General features: G+C 42.2%; 1 protein-coding gene and 1 pseudogene across 8 annotated transcripts in view; one reads left to right on the forward strand and one right to left on the reverse strand.

Moving 5' to 3' along the window:
- Positions 1 to 21,285, reverse strand: part of HNRNPM (heterogeneous nuclear ribonucleoprotein M) — a 175,351-nt gene that overhangs the window by 89,063 nt on the left and 65,003 nt on the right. The window lies entirely within an intron of this gene.
- On the forward strand, positions 17,449 to 17,565 carry LOC114236193 (small nucleolar RNA SNORA40; annotated as a pseudogene).

Genomic DNA, 21,285 nt, shown 5'->3' on the forward strand with positions numbered 1-21,285 from the left:
TCAATTGTTTTTTTGGTACCTGCTGTGTGCTGGTTACTATGCTGGGTCCATAATGGTGGGCGAGATGCCCCCTCCACCCAATGTAGGCTACTCTGGGCAAAGTAAATGGCATTAGAAAGGTGACATGCGGCCTGGAGTTTCTCATCAGAAAGCGAAGCAGTAAAATTGACTTTTTTTTTTGGCCTGTCTGTGGGCAGCTGAAGGAAATCCCTGCCTTTGGGAGATTTCAGTCTGGAGCAGGACACAGTCTCATGAACAGTCTTTCCATCTGTATCTCTACGACCTAGATTACTGGGGGCCCCTCAGTCCCTCTCTACTAGTCTTCAATCACTGAGGCTTCTGGTGGGTTGTATGGGAGGAGCTGATCTGTCAGTGGAGGAGCTGTCTATAAAAAAGTAGCAGCAGGGACTTCCCTGGTGGTGCAGTGGTTAAGTCTCCGTGCTCCCAATGCAGGGCGCCCGGGTTTGATCCCTGGTCCAGGAACTAGATCCCACATGCATGCCACAACTAGGAGTTCGCATGCCATAACTAAGGAGCCACATGCCACAACTAAGATCTGACACGCCAAATAAATAAATAAATAAATAATGAAGTGTACAACTCAAGTAAAAAAAAAAAGTAGCAACAAACACCTATTGTGCACTTGTTATATGCCAGGAATTGTTCTGAAGTGATTATATATTCCCTTGATCCCAATAACAACTCCAAATGAAGTAGGTACTGTTATTCTATCTTATAAATGAGGATGCAGTGGAAGACAGGTTAAGTACTTGTCCAAGTTCTCACAGTTATCTAGACAGAGCTAGGATTTGAAACCAGGATGCCTGACTCACAGCTCTGCTCTTAGCAGCCATGTGACCTTTATTCATAATAGTGCAGTGATCCTTGCCTCCTGATATTTACACCCTTGTGTAGTTCCTCTCCATCATATAACCAAGAGGATATTGTTGAAATGACAATGTGTGTGACTTCTGAGGTTAGGTCATAAAAAACATGTGACTTCTGCCTTGTTCTTGATTAGCTCACTTGCTCTGGGAGAAGCCAGCCACCATACTGTGAGGACACTCAAGCAGCCCTTTGGAGAGATCCGCAAGGTGAGGAACTGAGGCCTCCACCCAACAACCAGCATCAGCTTGTCTGCCACGCAAGGGAGCTATCTTGGAAGCAGATCCTCCAGCCCCAGTCAAGCTTTCAGATGATGTAGCCTCACTTGGCATCTGTTAGCAACCTCATGAGACCCCAAGCCAGAACCACCCAGCTAAGCTGCTCCCAAACTCCTGACCTACAGAAACTATGAAATAATAAATGTGTATTGTTGTTTTAAGCCACTCATTATGCAGCTAATACAGTAGCCAACACTTAAGTAGTGCCCACCCTGCACTTGGCATTATTTTATGTATTTTACATATATTCATTCACTTAATATATCCTGTAAGGTCTCTATTTTAAAGAAGGGGAAACAGAGGTGCAGAGAGATCACATAGTCTGAGAGAGGAGGTGTGGGGGGAATAAAGTTTCCCAGGAAGACTAGGATTATTAATGAGCTTAAACCTGCTCCAACCATGCTTTATTTTGAGTTCTGCCAGTGGCGGACATGGAGTGCAGCTAATGCTGCACCCATGAGTTGCAATCCTGTCTCCTGCTCAAATTTGCACAGAAGCCAAGCCCCCCCTGCCAGCTCTGCTCTCCCACCCACCCCATCCCTCACCCCCTCACCCTTTTTTTTTTTTTTTTTGGCTGAGCCGGGTCTTAGTTGCTGCACATGGGATCTTTTTAGTTGCAGCATGTGGACTTCTTAGTTGTGGCATGCATGCAGGCTCTAGTTCCCCGACCAGGGATCGAACCCAGGCCCCCTGCATTGGGAGCATGGAGTCTTACCCACTGGACCACCAGGGAAGTCCCCCTCACCCATGTTTTAGGCACAGATCCTGCATGATGCTATGCTGGACCCCACAGGCCAAATTCCACCTGAAGATATGCTTGGTTTGGTCTGCCCAGAATTTTGAGTATCAGGAGATTTCTAATGAAAATCTAGAATTTCTGCTTCTCTTGCAAAATTGGAAGGTCCAACAGGAGTGGTCTGCAGTCCTGCTTGTTTGCAACGGTCCAAAGCCCTCCCGCCCCATCACTGCTGTGCGACACAGGCCCTTCCATGCTCTGTTTTTTTGCAGATCCTTTAAGCCTCTGATCATTGCCTTTGGGCTGGTATTTTTCTGTTGCCAGTGCCAGCCTCAGACCAGGGCAAGAGGGACCTCTATTATGGCACTGCACTTTGGAGGGTGAATGCCTCCACCAGGCAAGGAGCTGTGGGAGCAATGGGTATATTTACTGGAGCCCATAGACTTCCTTTTAGACCATTGAGTTTCCATTTGGGCTGGTGAAAAAGTTCTGGAACTAGGTAGAAGTTGTACAACATTGTATGTGTACTTAATGCCACTGAATTGTATACATTAAAATGGTTAAAATTTTTCTATTATGTATGTTTTACCACAATTTAAAAACTCTAATCTAAAAAAACAAATCTTATTAAAACAAAAAAGAAATAATAAATTTGAATATGGCCTTTCATATTGTTTTGAAGGTATATTTAAAAAACTGGGAGGATAGAACATATTTTATTATTTAACGGCATTAGTGTATCAGTTTTCTTTTGCTGTGTAACAAACATTCCCCAAACTTAGTGGCTCAAAACCACATCCAGTGGACTCAGCTGAGCAGTTCTTTTCCCTGGTGATCCTCCCTCACATAAAGGAAGAGAGGCATATATATATTACACACAAATATATATATATATATATATATATATATATACCATATATATTTCTCTCCTCTCTGTCTCTCTCTGTCTCTGTCTCTCTCTCTCTCTATATATATATGTGTGTGCAAGATTTAATTATAAGGTAGTACCTAGTTTGTTCAGTGTATAACATTCTCAGGATTTGTAACACTTACATGAACAGACAGAAAAAATATTTTCTACTTATTATGTGTAAAGATGAGTTGCTATTTTTCTGATGCCCATTCTGATACAACTACTTTTCATGTCAACTATTTACTGTGCCCAAATGTATTCAATTAAAATCATTACTCTGTGAAATAAATAAAACAGAGATGATTCTTGTACAAAAGAGAGAGGAGGAGAGAGAGAGAAATATTTATATACAGAGAGACACATGTATATACATATAATATGCACACACGCACCTATTATACACATGCACATATATAATGCACACATATATATGTATATATAAAATACACATAGAAAAAAAGATAATCACACACACTTTTTTTTTCTGAATGATTTGAGGGTATGCTGCAGACATGATTAGTGCTTTTACTAAAAACAAGGACTTTCACTGACGTAACTGCAGCACAGATAGCAACTTGAGGAAGTTTGACCCTGACATAATGCTGTTATCTAATCTTAAGTCCAGATTCCAGTTTCATCAGGTCCTTTACAGCTTTTTTTCCCCCCTCTGGCATCCCATCCAGGATCACATGGTGCATTTCCTTGTTGTGTCTCCTTAGTCTCCCATAATCTGGACCAGTTCCTCAATCCTTCTTTGTCCTTCACAACATTGACTTTTTTAAAATTAATTTTTATTGGAGTATAGTTGATTTACAATGTTGTGTTAGTTTCAGGTGTACAGCAAAGTGAATCAGTTATACATATACGTATATCCACTCTTTTTTAGATTCTTTTCCCATATAGGTCATTACAGAGTATTGAGTAGAGTTCCCTGTGCTATACAGTAGGTTCTTACTAGTTATCTATTTTATACATAGTAGTGTGTATATGTCAATCCCAATCTCCCAATTTATCCCTCCCCCATTCCCCCTTGGTAACCGTAAGTTTGTTTTCCACATCTATGACTCTGTTTCTGTTTTGTAAATAAGTTCATTTGTACCTTTTTTTCTTTTTTTTGGCCACACCTTGCGACATGCGTTACTTCCCCGACCAGGGATCGAACCCATGGCCCTTGCAGTGGAAGGTGGAGTCTTAGAACCACTAGGAAAGCCCTGTACCATTTTTTTGACATTGACTTTTTTGAAATGCACACACTAGTTATTGGTGGAATGTTCCTCACTTTGCATTTGTCTGATGCTTCCTCCCGATTACTATGCATTTTTCGGCAGTGATATTGTGACCTCCGGGCATAGTACCGGGGGCAAGTCTGTTTGCGCATATTAGCACCGTTAATTGTGATTTTTAAAAATTTATTCTTGGGACTTCCCTAGTGGTTCAGTGGTTAAGAATCCTCCTGCCAATGCAGGGGACACGGGTTCGATCCCTGGTCCAGGAAGATCCCACATGCCACAGAGCAACTAAGCCGGAGCGCCACAACAACTGAGCCCACGTGCTGCAACTACTGAAGCCCGCGGGCCTAGAGCCCGTGTTCTGCAACAACAGAAGCCACCGCAGTGAGAAGCCCTCGCACCACAACGAAGAGTAGCCCCCACTCGCCACAACTAGAGAAAGCCCACACGCAGCAACAAACACCCAATGCGGAAAAAAAAAAAATTCTTTCATTGAGACATCATTGACATATAACATTATATTAGTTTCAGATGTACAACATAATGATTCGATATTTATATACATTGCCAAATGATCACCACAATAAGTCTAGTTAACATTCATCATCATACAGAGTTACAAAATTTCTTTTCTTGGGAATTCCCTGGTGGTCCAGTGGTTAGGACTCTGTGCTTTCACTGCTGAGGGCCTGGGCTTAATCCCTGGTCATGGAACTAAGATCCCGCAAGCTACACAGAGCAGCCAAAAAGTAAAAATTATTTTCTTATGATGAGAGCTTTTAAGATTTACCCTTAGCCACTTCTGAATATACAATAGTATTATTAACTATAGTTGCCATGCTGTATGTTACAACCCCAGGACTTCCTTATTTTATAACTGGAAGTTTGTACCTTTTGACCTAATTTTGATTATTTTAAGCACTTTTATTTTTTAAATTTATTTTGTTGAAGTATAGTTAATTTACAATGTTGTGTTAATTTCTGCTGTACAGCAAAGTGATTCAGTTATATGTATATATACATTCTTTTTCATATTCTTTTCCATTATGGTTTATCACAGGATATTGAACATAGTTCCTTGTGCTATACAGTAGGACCTTGTTTTTTATCCTTCCTATATATAATAGTTTGCATCTGCTAATCCCAGACTCCCAATCCTTCCCTGTCCCACCCCTTCTCCCCCTTGGCAACCACAAGTCCGTTCTCTATGTCTGTTTAACCACTTAACTTTAATATTGGATGATCCGTGCTGTAATGGGGAAGCACAGGGGCCTAGAAGAGGTCAGAGAAGGGACCTATCCCAGCAGGTAAGGCTTTTTGGGCAGGGGCCCTGGGGCTGAGGAACAGTAAGATTATCCAGATGAAAAGGATATGGAATAGGTGACCCAGATTTGGGAAGAGCATAAATAATGCACTGTAGCGTGGGATATGTGACTGATTCTTCCCAGACGAGCCCAGAGGGACATTGTATGTGAACATCCCAAAACAAGGCTGCTGGTCCCCCCCAGGAGTGGCCCCTGCCACCCCTGGCAACTGCCCATGCCCTTTCCTGTCAGCCTTTGGTCACATCAGGTCATCAGGAAAGGTCAGTTTTAGGGCAGGAGCCTCAGAGTCTCAGAGCAGAAAGAATGACTCAGATTCTGGGCTGGGGCTCCAGAAAGGAATGGAGTGGCCTCTGCCCAAGACACTCTCCCCATCTCCACCCGTCTCCCAGTCCTCCCAGCCTGGGAGCTGGCGAGTGTGTGAACCTGCCACCTTTGGACACCAGGGCAAACAGCCCTGAACTCACTAAGGTAAGAATAATAATTATAACAGTGCACATTAATTTAGCATTCACCTTTATCCCATTAGGCACGTGCATAGTCTATCTTTTGTCACCCTTTAATCAGCGCTGAAAACGAAAGCATTCCTTTCCCTTTTGGACTGACGGGAAAACTGTGAGGTTCTGAGATGTTCACACACTTGGCCAAAGACAGGCAGCTTAGAAAGGCCAAGATTTCAACCTAATTCTCTCTAGTTCCAAACTAATGAATCGTTTTTTTTTTTTTAATCTTGTCTGTTTTTGTAAGTTAGAATTTTGAATGGGGAAGGCATTTGCATTGTGCCAAACCCCAAAAGTCTAAAAATCATAGCTGGGGGACTTGCCTGGTGGTCCAGTGGCTAAGACTCCCAATGCAGGGGGCCTGGGCTCACTCCCTGGTCAGGGAACTAGATCCCACATGCCGCAACTAAGAGTTCGTATGCTGCAACTAAAGATCCCGCATGCAGCAACGAAGACCGGGCTCAGCCAAACAAACAAATAAATATTTTTTTTTAAAAAGAGAATATTAATTTTAAAAATAAATAAAATAAAAAAATAAAAACCATAGCTGGAGAAGTCTCCCTTTCCCTAATTGTGTGTCCGCCTAAAACTTTGTTTGAGAATGTTTATCCAGGTTTATTCATAATCACTTTTGAAGTTTTTTTGTATGTCTAAACATTTTCCTTTTCAAATTTGTTATGGACTGAATGTTTGTGTTCCCCTAAAATTCATTATGTTGAAACCCTAACCGCCAGGTGTGATGGTCTTTGGAGGTGGAGCCTTTGGGAGATGATTGGGTCATGAGGACGGGACTCCCATGATGGGATTGGTGCCCTTAGAAAAAGAGACAGAAGAGAGCTTTCTCTCTCTCTCCACCATATGAGAATACAGTGAGAAGGTGGCAATCTGCAAGCCAGGAAGAGAGTTCTCCCCAGGAACCGAATATACCAGCACCTTGATCTTGGACTTCCCAGCCTCTGGAACTGTGAGAAATAAATTTCTGTTGTTTAAACCACCCAGTCTGTGGCCTTTTGTTATAGCAGCCCAAGAGGACTAAGACAAAAATGGTGGGGAAAACATCTTGGCAGTATATTGAAGTGTAATTGACATACCATAATCTGCACATAATTCAGGTGCACGATCTAATCAACTCTGACCTGTGTAAACACCTGTGAATCTATCACCATAATCAAGGTAATGGAAATCTCTTATCACACCCAAAAGCTTCCTTGTGCCTCTTAAGAACCTCTCCCACTGGCTCCTCCCACCTTCCCCAGGTAACCATGACCTGCTTTCCGTCACTACAGGTAAGTTTGCATTTCCTAGAATTTTATATAAACGGAATCACATAGAGTACATAGAATGTACTCCTTTTTTGCCTGCTTTTTTTTACTTAACACAATTATTTTGAGATTCATCCCTGTTGGAGTGTGTATCAATAGTATATTTATTTATTTATTTTATTTATTTATTTTTTAAAATTAATTAATTTATTTATTTTTGGCTGTGTTGCGTCTTCGTTTCTGTGCGCGGGCTTTCTCTAGTTGCGGCGAGCGGGGGGCCACTCTTCATCGCGGTGCGCGGGCCTCTCACCGCTGCCGCCTCTCTTGCTGCGGAGCACAGGCTCCAGACGCGCAGGCTCAGTAGTTATGGCTCACGGGCCCAGTTGCTCCACGGCATGTGGGATCTTCCCAGACCAGGGCTCGAACCCGTGTCCCCTGCATTGGCAGGCAGATTCTCAACCACTGCGCCACCAGGGAAGCCCTGTATATTTATTTTTAATGTTGATATGGATAAACCACAGTTCCTGTATCTATTCATCTGTTGAAGGCCATTTGGGTTGTTCCAATCTTTTTTTATTAAAAATAAAGCTGTTATGGACATTCACATACAAGTTTTTATTAAAATTTTTTTAAATTGAAGTATAGTTGATTCACAATGTTGTGTTAATTACTGCTGTACCACAAAGTGATTCTGTTATACATATATATACATTCTTTTTTATGTTCTTTTCCATTGTGGTTTATCATAGAATATTGAATATAGTTCCCTGTGCTATGCCAATAGGACCTTGTTGCTTATCCATCCTATATGTAATAGTTTGCATCTGTTCATCCCAAACTCCCAATGCCTCCTTCCCCCATCCCCCCTCCCTCCCCCATCCCCCCTCCCTCTTGGCAACCACAAGTCTGTTCTCTGTGTCTGTGAGTCTGTTTCCGTTTCATAGATAAGTTTATTTGTGCCATATTTTAGATTTCACATATAAGTGATATCATATGGTATTTGTCTTTCTCTTTCTGACTTACTTCACTTTGTATGATAATCTCTAGTTGCATCCAATGTCACGTACAAGTTTTTGATGGGAGAGTGCTTTCATTTCTCTTGGAGGAAGTTTTTTTAAATAAATTTATTTATTTATTTATTATTTTTGGCTGTGTTGGATCTTCGTTGTGGTGCGCGGGCTTTCTCTAGTTGTGGTGAGCAGGGGCTACTCTTCGTTGCGGTGCGCGGGCTTCTCATTGCGGTGGCTTCTCTTGTTGCAGAGCATGGGTTCTAGGTGCGCGGGCTTCAGTAGTTGTGGCACACAGGCTTAGTTGCTCCGTGGCACGTGGGATTGTCCCCGACCAGGGCTCGAACCCGTGTCCCCTACGTTAGCAGGCGGATTCTTAACCACTGTGCCACCAGGGAAGCCCCGGAAATTTTTTTTAATTAAAATTTTTAATTTCAATCTCCCTAACACTCTTGTCCCCTATCTGTCCAGTTCCCCTCACTCATACCCAGAATCACTGTCAATAGTTTCTCCTCTGTATTCTTGCATTTATTTATACAGATATAAGCAATTTTCCCAACTATCTTTACACAGAAGATAGCATGTCACATGCACTGTTTTGTATCTTTTTTCACTTGACATAAATCTCAGAGCTCTTCTCAGCCCATAGAAGGTTCCTCATTTTTTATATAGTAGCTGAATGGTATTCCATTTATGCTTGTACTATAATTTATTTAACCAGGTCCCTATTAAGGACCTGCGTTATCCCTAATCCTTTGCTATTACAAACCATACAATAATGATTAACCTTGCAGACTGTCATTTTGTACCTGTGCAATTATACCTGGAGAATGAATTTCCCAAAGTGGAATTACTAGGTCAAAAGGGATATATATTCATAATTTTGACGAATTTTACCAAATTGCCCTCCATGGAGTTGGGCCAGTATACACTGGCACCAACAGTGAGAGACCACTTATGAGAGCACTTATTTTCTTTCAGCATTGCCAATAAATTACCTTATTAAACTTTGGAGTTTTGCCACTCTGATACGTGGAAAACGGCACCTCACATAGTTTAAATTTTCATCTGTCTTAGTATGAGATGACCTTTTCAGATGCTTAATAGCCATTTGTATTTCCTTTGCCCTATTAAAAAAATTCTTGTGTTGTTCTTTTTGTTATTGATTTCTAGAAGCTCTTTACTAGGCAGATTAAGTCTTTGTGATATGAATTGCAGACTTTTTTTCTCAGCTTTTCATTTGTCTCTGACTTTGCTTTAAATATTTTTTGCCATAGAGAAATTTTATGTGTGTATGAAAGAGAGCAAACTTATCAATTTTTAAAAATGTCTTCTAAAAAAAAAATGTCTTCTAGATTGCAGAGGAAGGGATAGATTAGGAGTTTGGGATTAACAGATACACACTACTATATATAAAATAGATAACCAACAAGGACCTGCTGTATAGCACAGGGAACTATATACAATATCTTGTAATAATTTATAGTGGAAAAGAATCTGAAAAAGGATATATATATATATATAAATGTATATGTATACATTTATATATACAAATGTATATGTATACATATATATGTACCACTGAATCACTTTTCTGTAACCTGAAACTAACACTACATTGTAAATCAACTATACTTCAATTTAAAAAATAAAGACCAGGGCTTCCCTGGTGGCGCAGTGGTTGGGAGTCTGCCTGCCAATGCAGAGGACACGGGTTCGAGCCCTGGTTTGGGAAGGTCCCACATGCCGCGGAGCAACTAAGCCCGTGAGCCACAACTACTGAGCCTGCGCGTCTGGAGCCTGTGCTCCGCAACGGGAGAGGCCACGACAGTGAGAGGCCCGCGCACCGCGATGAAGAGAGGCCCCCGCTTGCCACAACTGGAGAAAGCCCTCGCACAGAAACGAAGACCCAACACAGCCAAAAATAAATAAATAAATAAATAAATAAATTTATTAAAAAAAATAAAAAATAAAAAATAAAGACCAAAAAAAAAGTTCTTCTAGGTTTTAAGTCACAGAAAATCCTTATTGCAAGATAAGATTCTCCCTTTTTTTCCCTTGCAGAACATTTATGGTTTTATTTTCAAGCTTAGTTATTTCATTGAAATTACAACATCTTCATGAATCAGTTACACCACTTCCCTAACCAATGACTTATTGTAACAGTGATTGGCTGACAGTCTGGAAACAACCTAAGTGTTCCAACATTAAGGAACAGCCATCAAGTGCAACAAGATTTCAAATTGCAAACTATTTTAAGGAAGTACTTAGTGACCTAGGAAAAATATAGGGTGTGTTAAACAAGAAATCCAAACTGTGTATCCAGTAGCATTCCAATATTTCTTCCATTCCTGTTTTTTAGTTGAAGTGCAGTTAATCTACAATGTTGTGTTAGTTTCAAGTGTACAGCAAAGTGATTCAGTTCCAATGTTTCTTTTTAAACGTGTTTATGAGAAAAGAGGCTGGTGAGAAACAGAGAAATGGACTAATAATCTCAGGCAGGGTTTCTGTGGGAACATTCATTTATTCATTAAGATATTTGTTGATGCCCAGATCACAAAAGGGAGGCAGCTCTGCATCTCTTACTGGCAGTGCCCATCACCACCAATGAAGTCACTGTGCTGAAAAATCGAACTTGAACCTAAAAAAATCTCTAGAATGTCCAAAATCCAAAATAGCAGCAATGAGGTAACCTGTGGCTGTCAAGCACTTGAAACGTGGCCATTCCAAGTTGACATGTGATGTGCTCTAAATGTAAACAACACACCAGATTTGGAAGAGTTGGTTAAAAAAAAAAAGTGTTAAAATATCTAAGTTTTTAATATTCATTTCATGCTGAAATCATCAAATTTTGGATATGTTAGGTTAAAATTAACTGATCAAAATAAAGAGAAAGACAAATACCGTGTGACATCACTTATATGTGGAATCTAAAATACAACACAAATGAACCTATCTACGAAACAGAAACAGACTCACAGACATAGAGAACAGACTTGTGGTTGCCCAGGGGGAGGGGCTGGGGGAGGGAAGGATTGGGAGTTTGGGATTAGCAGATGCAAACTATTATATACTGGATGGCTAAACAACAAGGTCCTACTGTATAGCACAGGGAATTATATTCAATATCCTGTGATAAACCATAATGGAAAAGAATATGAAAAAGAATGTATATATATGTATAATGAATCACTTTGCTGTACAGCAGTAATTAACACATTATAAATCAACTATACTTGGGAATTCCCTGGCGGTCCAGTGGTTAGGACTCTGCGCTTCCACTGCAGGGGGCAAGAGTTCCATCCCTTGGGGGCAAGTGGTGTGGCTAAAAAAATTTAAAAATAGATAAAGAAACAAATAAATAAATCAACTATACTTCAATACAAGTAATTATAAAAAATGATTAAAATAAATTTCATCTTCTTTGTTTTCGTGTTTAAAGTGGTTACTAGAAAAATTTAAATTGCACGACATTCACATTTGTGGCTCACATTATATTTTTATTAGACAGCATTGGTCTAGATCTAGATAACAAATTTTACAAAATATGGAAGGCAGGGGAACATCTTAAATGACACCACAGGTGTGCAGTTAGCTAAATCCAAACTGTGAGAGGATAAATCTTTTTCTTTTTGACAAATAAATTGCAAATAAATAAATAAATAAGGAATAAAAAATAAAAAGATGGTGAGAAAATTTTTAGATCAAAAGAGATTTTAAAACATTTTGACCAAATGCAATGTATGGATATTTAAGTATCTTTATTCAAAACATCTCTAAAATAATAAAACAAAAGATAACAAAACAAATTATAACATTTATGAGACAATTAGACATTTGAACACATACTGGACATTTGATGATAATAACTTTTTAAAGTATAATAATGCTATTATGGGTGTTTTAAAAAGAAATGATTCAAAAAAAAAAGTCCTTATCTCCTAGAATGCATGCTCAAATATTTACAGGTGAGGGACCATCTGGGATTTGCTTCAAAATAATCCAGGGACTCCGCTGGTGGCGCAGTGGTTAAGAATCCGTCTGCCAATGCAGGGGACACGGGTTTGAGCCCTGGTCCGGGAAGATCCCACATGCTGCGGAGCAACTAAGCCCTGTCTGTGTGCAGCAATGAAGCCCCAATGCAACCAAAAGTAAATGAATAAGTTTATTTTTAAAAAGTTGTATGTGATTTCACCAAAATATCACTTAAAACAAAACAAAAACAAAAACAAAGTAATCCAGATGGGAGGAAGTGGGAATCTGGGGGGAGAAGAAACAAGACTGAGTTGATAACTGGTGTTCATGTTATACAATCTACTTTTTTTTTTCATTGTGGAAAAATATACATCATATAAAATTTACCATTTGAAGTATTCTGAGGTGTACAGTTTAGTGGCATGAAGTACATTTTGCTACTTTTTTGGGTTTAAAATTCTCCAAAATCAAATGTTAAAATAAAAATTTTAAAGAAGCAAATGGCGATCCAAGTAAAATATGTTGGTAGATCCAATTTTTAAAATTATTTATTTATTTTATTATTTTATTTATTTTTGGCTGCATCTGGTCTTAGTTTCGGCATGCAGGATCTTTGTTGAGGCATGCAGGATCTTTCATTGAGGTTTGTGGGCTCTTTGTGCATGGGCTTCTCTCTAGTTGTGGCATGTGGGTTTTCTCTCTCTAGTTGTGGGGCGCAGGCTCCAGGGCATGTGGGCTCTGTAGTTTGCAGCACGCAGGCTCTCTAGCTGAGGTGCCGGAGTTCAGTAGCTGTGGCCCGGGTGCTCAGTTGGGATCTTAGTGGGATCTTAGTTCCCTGACCAGGGATCAAACCCTCATCCCCTGCATTGTAAGGTGGACTCTTTACCACTGGACCACTAGGGAAGTCCCCCAATTTTTTTCCCCACTATTTATTTATTTGGCTGTGCCGGGTTTTAGTTGTGGCATCAGGGATCTAGTTCCCTGACCAGGGATCCAACCCAGGCCCCCTGCACTGGGAGTGCAGGGTCTTAACCACTGGACTGCCAGGGAAGTCCCTGGTAGATCCAATTTTGATGGGCTAGTGCAGCAATTTTTATTTCTCTCTTTAGTTTCTTAATTTTCTATGATGAATATGCTAATTTAAACATTTATTTATTTATTTATTTAGGCTGCGCCGAGTCTCAGTTGTGGCATGAGGGATCTTTCGTTGCGGCGTGCATGTGGGATCAAGTTCCCTGACCAAGGGATCCAACCCAGGCCCCCTGCATTGGGAGCGTGGAGTCTCACCCACTGGACCACCAAGGAAATCCCATGAATGTGCTAATTTTAAGCAAGTATTTTTGTAACAATAAGAAAAAGCTAGAGATTGCCTCTTTCTTTCCTTCCTTCCTTCCTCCCTTCCTCCCTCCTTTCTTTCTTTCTCTCTTTCTCTCTTTTCTCTTTCTCTCTCTCTTTTCTTCCTTCCTTCCTTCCTTTCTCTCTTTTAAAAATTTTCTGAAGAATAGTTCTTACCCGAAGCGGCCCCCTGGTGGCGAGTCACAGAGCAGCTCACGCGCGTTCCTTTCCGCTGTCCCGGGCTCCCGGGAGGGAAGGAAAGTGCCCCTGGCTGCTGAGCGCCCCCTGTGCGCGACTCCTGAGGGCCGAAGGGCCCCCCAGAAGTGGCCTCGAGGTCTTGTCCTAGAAGATGAAGGATTCAAAGGAGGAGGCAAAGGGAGATGTGGAGGTGATGAGTAGCAACTTTCCTCTTACTCCTCCTCCCCGCCCCCCACTTCCTCCTCCTTTCAGGCCATCTCTTTTACTTATCAGCAATTCATCCGTTCATCAATGAACTGAGCACCTACTGTGTGCCAGGCCCCTTTTTAAGCACCAGGGACAAAGGCCTTGCCCTAATGGAGCTGGCACAATGGCTGTGTGAGAGAGCCACAGTAAACAAAGAAAATATATAGCATGTTACATGGTGATAAGTACTAAAAAGAAAAATGAATCGAAGAAGGGAGATACGGAATGGGGGGATGTTGGCAATTTTAACTAGAGTGATCAGGAACCGTCTCACTGGGTGTGTGAGTAGTGAAGTGAAGGAGGTGAAGAGGTCAGTCAGGCAGATATCAGGGGGAAGGGCATTCTAGGAGGAGGGAATAGCCAGTGCAAAGGCCCTGAGGTTCCTGAGGCAGGAACGTTCCTGATGAGTTTGAGGAACACTAAGAAGTTCGGGTTGGCGGTGGGGGGCTGGGGGCCGAATCAAACAGAGAAAAAAATACGCAAATGTGGCAACAGGTTAGCATTTGGGGAATTGGGGTAAGGAAGACACACACACACATCTAGGTGTGTAGAGAGAGAGAGAGGTATAGATATAGATACACATTTTTTTTCTGAACCTTTTTTGAGCCGGTTACAGACATGACTCTTTCTTATTCCTAAATACTTCCATTTATATTTCCTGAGAAAAAGGGCCTTCTCCTACGGAGGGTTTCTCTACCTTATTGACACCGAGGCTGGATAATTCTCTGCTGTGGAGGGCTGTCCTACACTGTAGGAGTTTTAGCCTCCCTGGCCTCCACCCACTAGGTGTCAGTAGCACACACACCCCGGCTGTGACGGCCAAAAATGTCTTCAGACATTACGTAACGTCCCCTGGATGACAGACAGTGCCCCTCCCCCCTCCCCAGTGGAGAACCATTGCTTATGTAACTACAGTATAATGATCACAATCAGGAAATTTAATACTGATCTAATCTTGCTACCTGAACTACAGGTATTCAAATGTTATCAAAGGTCCAATAATGTCTTTCTTAGTAATTTTTATGTTCTGGTCTCTGGTCCAATCCAGGATCACACATTGCAGACAGATGTCATGCCTGGAATGTCCTTTCTCCTTTCCTTGTCTTTCATGACATTGACTTTTTAAAAAAAATTTATTGAAGTATAGTTGATTTACAATGTTGTGTTAATTTCTGCTGCACGGCAAAGTGATTCAGTTTTATATATATATATATATATATTTATATATATATATATATATATTTATATATATATATATATATATTCTTTTTCATATTCTTTTCCATTGTGGTTTATCACAGAATATTGAATATAGTTCCCTGTGCTATACAGTAGGACCTTGTTGTTATCCATCCTGTATAAAATAGTTTGCATCTGCTAATCCCAAACTCCCAATCCTTCCTTCCCCCACCTCCCTCCCCCTTGGCAACCACAAGTCTGTTCTCTATGTCTGTGAGTCTGTTTCTGTTTCGTAGATAGGTTCGTTTGTGTGGTATTTTAGATTCCACATATAAGTGATATAATATGGTACTTGTCTTTCCCTTTGTGACTTACTATGCTTCGTATGATAAACTCTAGGTCCATCCATGTTGTTGCAAATGGCATTATTTAATTATTTTTTATGGCTGAGTAGTATTCCATTGTATTTATATGTACCACATCTTCTTTATCCATTCATCTGTTGATGGACACTTAGGTTGTTTCCATGCCCTGGCTATTGTAAATAGTGCTGCTATGAACATTGGGGTGAATGTATCTTTTTGAATTAGAGTTTTGTCTGGATATATGCCCAATAGTGGGATTGCTGGATCATATGGTAGCTCTATTTTTAGTTTTTTTGAGGATCCTCCATACTGTTCTCCATAGTGGCTGTACCAATTTACATTCCCACCAACAGTGTAGGAGAGTTCCCTTTTCTCCACACCCTCTCCAGCATTTGTTATTTGTAGACTTTTTGACATTGACATTTTTGAAGGTCATAGGCCAGTTGTTTTGTAGAACGTCCCTGTCTGGGACATTGCATTTGTCTGATTTTCCTCATGATTAGATTCAGGTTAAGCATCTTTGGAAGAAATACCACAGAAGTGATGGTGCGTCCTTCTCTATGCAGTATATTAGGATTTGATTTGTCCATTTGCCCCATTCCTGGTCATTTTAACTATGATCACTTGATGAAGGCATTATCTGTCTGTTTCTCCTCTGTGAAGTGACAACTTTTTCCTGTCATGAATGTGTATTTTATGGGCGGTTACACTGAAACTACACAAATATCCTGTTTCCTCATGAAACTTTCACTGACTATCTCATCCATTGAGGATTCTGGCCTGAATCAATTGTCCTGATTTTAATAATTGTTTTTTTTTTTTTTCTTTATTCTCTTTCTCTGTCCTCACTTTACCTCTCTTTTTATTTATTTATTTATTTATTTATTTATTTTTAGCTGTGTTGGGTCTTCGTTTCTGTGCGAGGGCTTTCTCCAGTTGCGGCAAGCGGGGGCCACTCTTCATCGCGGTGCGCGGGCCTCTCATTATCGCGGCCTCTCTTGTTGGGAGCACAGGCTCCAGACGCGCAGGCTCAGTAGTTGTGGTTCACGGGCCTAGTCGCTCCGTGGCATGTGGGATCTTCCCAGACCAGGGCTCGAACCCGTGTCCCCTGCATTGGCAGGCAGATTCTCAACCACTGCGCCACCAGGGAAGCCCCAATAATTGTTTTTTTATATCTATTTTATTTGTTTATTTATTTGGTTGTGCCAGGTCTTAGTTGAGGCAGGCGGGCTCCTTAGTTGTGGCATGCGAACTCTTTGTTGCGGCATGCACATGGCGTCTAGTTCCCTGACCAGGGATCGAACCCAGGTCCCCTACATTGGGAGCGCAGAGTCTTAACCTCTGCGCCACCAGGGAAGTCCCTTAATAGCTGTTTTAAATAAATACTGAACAGGCTGAAAAGGTTGCTTCTAACATACTGGGAAGAGTAACAATGAAATGCACATCCATGTAAATTTCAACCAGGCTCAGAAAGGGATACATTGGCATATGTGAAACCCCAACACGTTCCTGCCTGGGGATAAATATGAATTGTTCAAAGCTGGGGACGGGCGTGGGGGGCAGGAGGGCAGCAGGGAAGCCTGGGATGGTGGGGTCTTTGAGTAACTAGATGGGGAGACAGGGATAGATTCCAGAACTACTCAGGTGGTGAAACTAATAGGATGTGGACGGACTGGTTAGATTTTGAACCTGGGGAGGAGGGTGGAGGGCGAAGCGGGGGACTGGGCAGAGGGAGATGCTGCCCTCTGAGACCCTCAACTGGGGCTGATGAGCCCTCAGGGCTGGGGATGTGAGTGTTGAGGGGCAGACACAGACTCTCTGGGACAGCTGGGCATTCCAGACCAGGGCGGGCGCTGCTCCGGAGTTTCCAATAGGCCCTTGAACTGGCGAAGGAGCTGAAGGCGGCTCCCAAGAGGCTCACGTGCGTCCTGGAGTGGCCAGGAGACTAGCTCTCCTCTCCTCTGGCTCAAGCCTCAGCCTGGGATAGGGTGGAACAGAGAAGGGTCACGTGTTCTACCATCAATGGTCTTAGGAATCTGGAGGGAAAAAAAAGGTTATTTAAGAGATCTAATCCTCTTTTGAGACCCAGAACTCATTGTTCAGTATGAGTTTTGATACAGATAAGAAGGAACATGATACCTAAAACAGATTCAAGTGATGGGGGTGTATTGATAAGCATAAAGATTGCTTCCGGCACTATAGAGTTGATAATTTGAAAGCTTAAGATATGAGGGAAATTATCAGATACATTGATTTAGTGCTCTATTTTTAATGTTGACATGAAACAAAGATGGCTTTTTAAAAAGCCATTTTGTTTATTTTTTTGGCTGCATCAGGTCTTAGTTGTGGCTCGAGGGGTCTTCATTGAGGCGTGCAGGAACTTTCGTTGAGGCAAAGGGCTCTTTTTGTTGTGGCACGTGGGCTTCTCTCTGGTTGTGGCGCACGGGCTTCTTCTCTAGTTGTGGTGAGCCGGCCCCAGGGCTCTGTAATTTGCCGCACTCAGGCTCTCTCATTGAGGTGCGCGAGCTCGGTAGTTGTGGCCTGGAGGCTTAGTTGCCCCGTGGCATGTGGGATCTTAGCTCCCTGACCAGGGATCGAACTGGAGTCCCTGCATTGTAAGGTGGATTCTTTACCACTGGACCACCAGGGAAGTCCCTGAGATGGCTTTTTCTTTAAGGCTTTTACCTTGAGAACACAGTGTCTGGACTTTAAAAAGTTATTGGCATATCCCAACGATCTGTACTGTTCTAGGGTGTGATAGCTTAGGAGTGAGTATAATTTGAACATAATGCATTTTTAGAGAGTGTCAAATTCAGAACCAGACAGATTCATCTCCTGACCCTAACCGTGGTCCTAAAGTAACTTGCTTGAGGAAATTGGATCCCAAAGATTACAGGTGGGGAATTTTGAAGTGTGTCTGTATTCCACTGGAGATCAAAGAAGCCCAACTAAAAGAATTGTGGACCAACTGACATGACAACTGTGAACTGAGCAAAACTTCTTTTTGAAAGGGCTGTCTTATCTTGAAGATTATGACCTTGGAGGCACTAAGGTGATTGGCAGTGGAAAGAATCAGAACATGAGAAATTCCTTAAAAATCTATTGACAAATAATTTTGCCTATGTTACACATTTAAAAAAAAAACAAACCTTTACACTTTGTGCAAAAAAAAAAAAAAAAAGGGGCTTCCCTGGTGGTGCAGTGGTTAAGAATCCACCTGCCAATGCAGGGGACATGGGTTCGAGCCCTGGTCCAGGAAGATCCCACATGCCGCGGAGCAACTAAGCCCGTGCGCCACAACTACTGAGCCTGCGCTCTAGAGCCTGCGAGCCACAACTACTGAGCCTGCATGCCACAACTACTGAAGCCTGCACATCTAGATCCCGTGCTCCACAACAAGAGGAGCCACCACAATGAGAAGCCCGCGCACCACAATGAAGAGTAGCCCCCGCTCGCTGCAACTAGAGAAAGCCCGCGCGCAGCAACGGAGACCCAACGCAGCAGGAAACAATAAATAAATAAAATAAAATAATAAAATAAAAAAATAAAAAAAAAAGAGAGAGAGAGATCAAAGATAATTGCATCTTTCCCCTTCACCCACGCAATCAAAGTGCCTTCTCCCTGTTACATACTTCCACACTAGCTGGAGAGGCTGGGACATTCTTCCAACGCTGCTCGGATATCCTTGGTCCACACGGAGTCCAAATTCACCTTTCGTTCCTTTCATTCAGCAAACAAGTATTTATAGAGCACCTTCTGTGTGCCAAGCATTGTTTGAGGCTCTGGGGACCAGGCAGTGTAGAAGACAGACAGAAAAGTTCTTGCTCATATGGGGCTGACATTCCAATGAGGAACAGATAGACATGTATAAGAAGGTTATAAGTGCTAGGGAAAAAAATTAGTGCAGGCCGGGCTTCCCTGGTGGCGCAGTGGTTGAGAATCTGCCTGCTAATGCAGGGGACACGGGTTCGAGCCCTGGTCTGGGAAGATCCCACATGCCACGGAGCAGCTGGGCCCGTGAGCCACAATTGCTGAGCCTGCGCGTCTGGAGCCTGTGCCCCGCGACGGGAGGGGCCGCGATAGAGAAAGGCCCGCGCACCGCGATGAAGGGCGGTTCCCGCACCGCGATGAAGAGTGGCCCCCGCTTGCCGCAACTGGAGAAAGCCCTCGCACGAACTGAAGACCCAACACAGCCAAAAATAAATAAATAAATAAATAAAAAAAAAAAAAAAAAAAAAAAATTAGTGCAGGCCAAAGAGGTGTCTTGAGTGGAGAAAGCATGGGAAGGCGGCCAGGGGAGCCGCACTGTGACATTTGAACAGAGATCAAAAGAGGTGAGGCAGAAGCTGTGTGGACATCTATGGGAAGAGCATTCCAGGAAGATGGAGCAGCAGGTGCAAAGGCCCTGAGGCAGAACTGTTCCTAGTGGAGCAGAAGGAGTGTGCAGGAGAGTGAATGGGAGGAGAGAGGAAGTCAAGAGGTGACAGAAGCGGGTCATGCAGGTCATTGTGGGCCACTCTAAGGATTTTAGTTCTTACATTCTGTGAGATGGGAGCCAGGAGAGGGTTTGTACAGAGGAGGGATAATGCCTTTGTCCCCAAACTGGTCCCTCCGTCTTTCTACCTGGTTATAGTTCGACCCAGGCTGAAGCCCTGTCTTTCTCACCTCCCAAGTCTCACCTCCATCTGGCTCCCCTTCCACCTCCAGCCCCATCTCTCTCTCTCACATCCCCATTTTTATCTCATTCAGTGTTTCTAGGAAAGATAGGACACAACAAATGAACACAAATACACAACACCAATAGCATTCCAATATGGTGAAAGCAGCCAATTAGGAAAAGATAAGAAACAGAGCTTCTATCTACAAAAGCAGCCATCTTTGGTACTTCCCTGGTGGTCCAGTGGGTAAGACTCCACACTCCCAATGCAGGGGGCCTGGGTTCGATCCCTGGTTGGGGAACTAGGTCCCACATGCATACTGCAACTAAGATTCTGCATGCCACAGCTAAGGATTCCATGTGCCGCAACTAAGACTCAGCACAGCCTAAATAAATAAATAAATAAATATTAAAAAGAAAAAAAGCAGCCATCTTTCTCCCCCAAAGAGAATAACCTTGAGGAGGAGGGTGTGGCCTGTTTCAAGAAAACTCTAAAACTTTACTAGGAGGTTAAAATAAGACTTGGATTAATTAACAGATGTGTCATGTTTATGGATGAAATGACTGAATCTTATAATGTCAATTATATCTAAATTAATATACAGGTTTTGTTTTGTTTTGTTTTTTGGTTGCATTGGGTTTTAGCTGCAGCACGTGTTGAGGCATGTGGGCTTCTCTCTAGTTGTGGCGTGCGAGCTTTGTCTCTCTAGTTGTGGTGCGCAGGCTCCAGAACACGTGGGCTCTGTATTTTGTGACAGGTGGGCTCTCTCATTGAGGCATGGGAGCTCAGTAAATGAGGCGCGCGGGCTTGCCCCTCGGCTGTGGGATCTTAGTTCCCCAACCAGGGATCGAACCCACGTCCCCTGTATTGGAAGGCGGATTCTTAACCACTGGACCACCAGGGAAGTCCCTCTCATCAGACTTTTGAGAGCAATGCTTTATGCAAGAAGAAAATGGAGTGACATGTTTAAAGATATACTAGCAAAGAAAATGGGAGCCAAGGATTTTATATCCAGCAAAATTGACTTTCACATATAAAGGATATAGACTGTTATCAACATGTGAGAGCTAAGGGAAGATGGTTTCCATGAGGTCTTGAGGATTCCATTTCAGATAAACAAATGTCTAGAAAGACATGTGTTTATGACTGCAAAGAGTGTGAAACATAACATTACTTGTAAACCTAAGACTGAAGGGC

This window comes from Balaenoptera acutorostrata, chromosome 2 (assembly GCF_949987535.1).
Source record: "Balaenoptera acutorostrata chromosome 2, mBalAcu1.1, whole genome shotgun sequence".
Taxonomy (NCBI): domain Eukaryota; kingdom Metazoa; phylum Chordata; class Mammalia; order Artiodactyla; family Balaenopteridae; genus Balaenoptera; species Balaenoptera acutorostrata.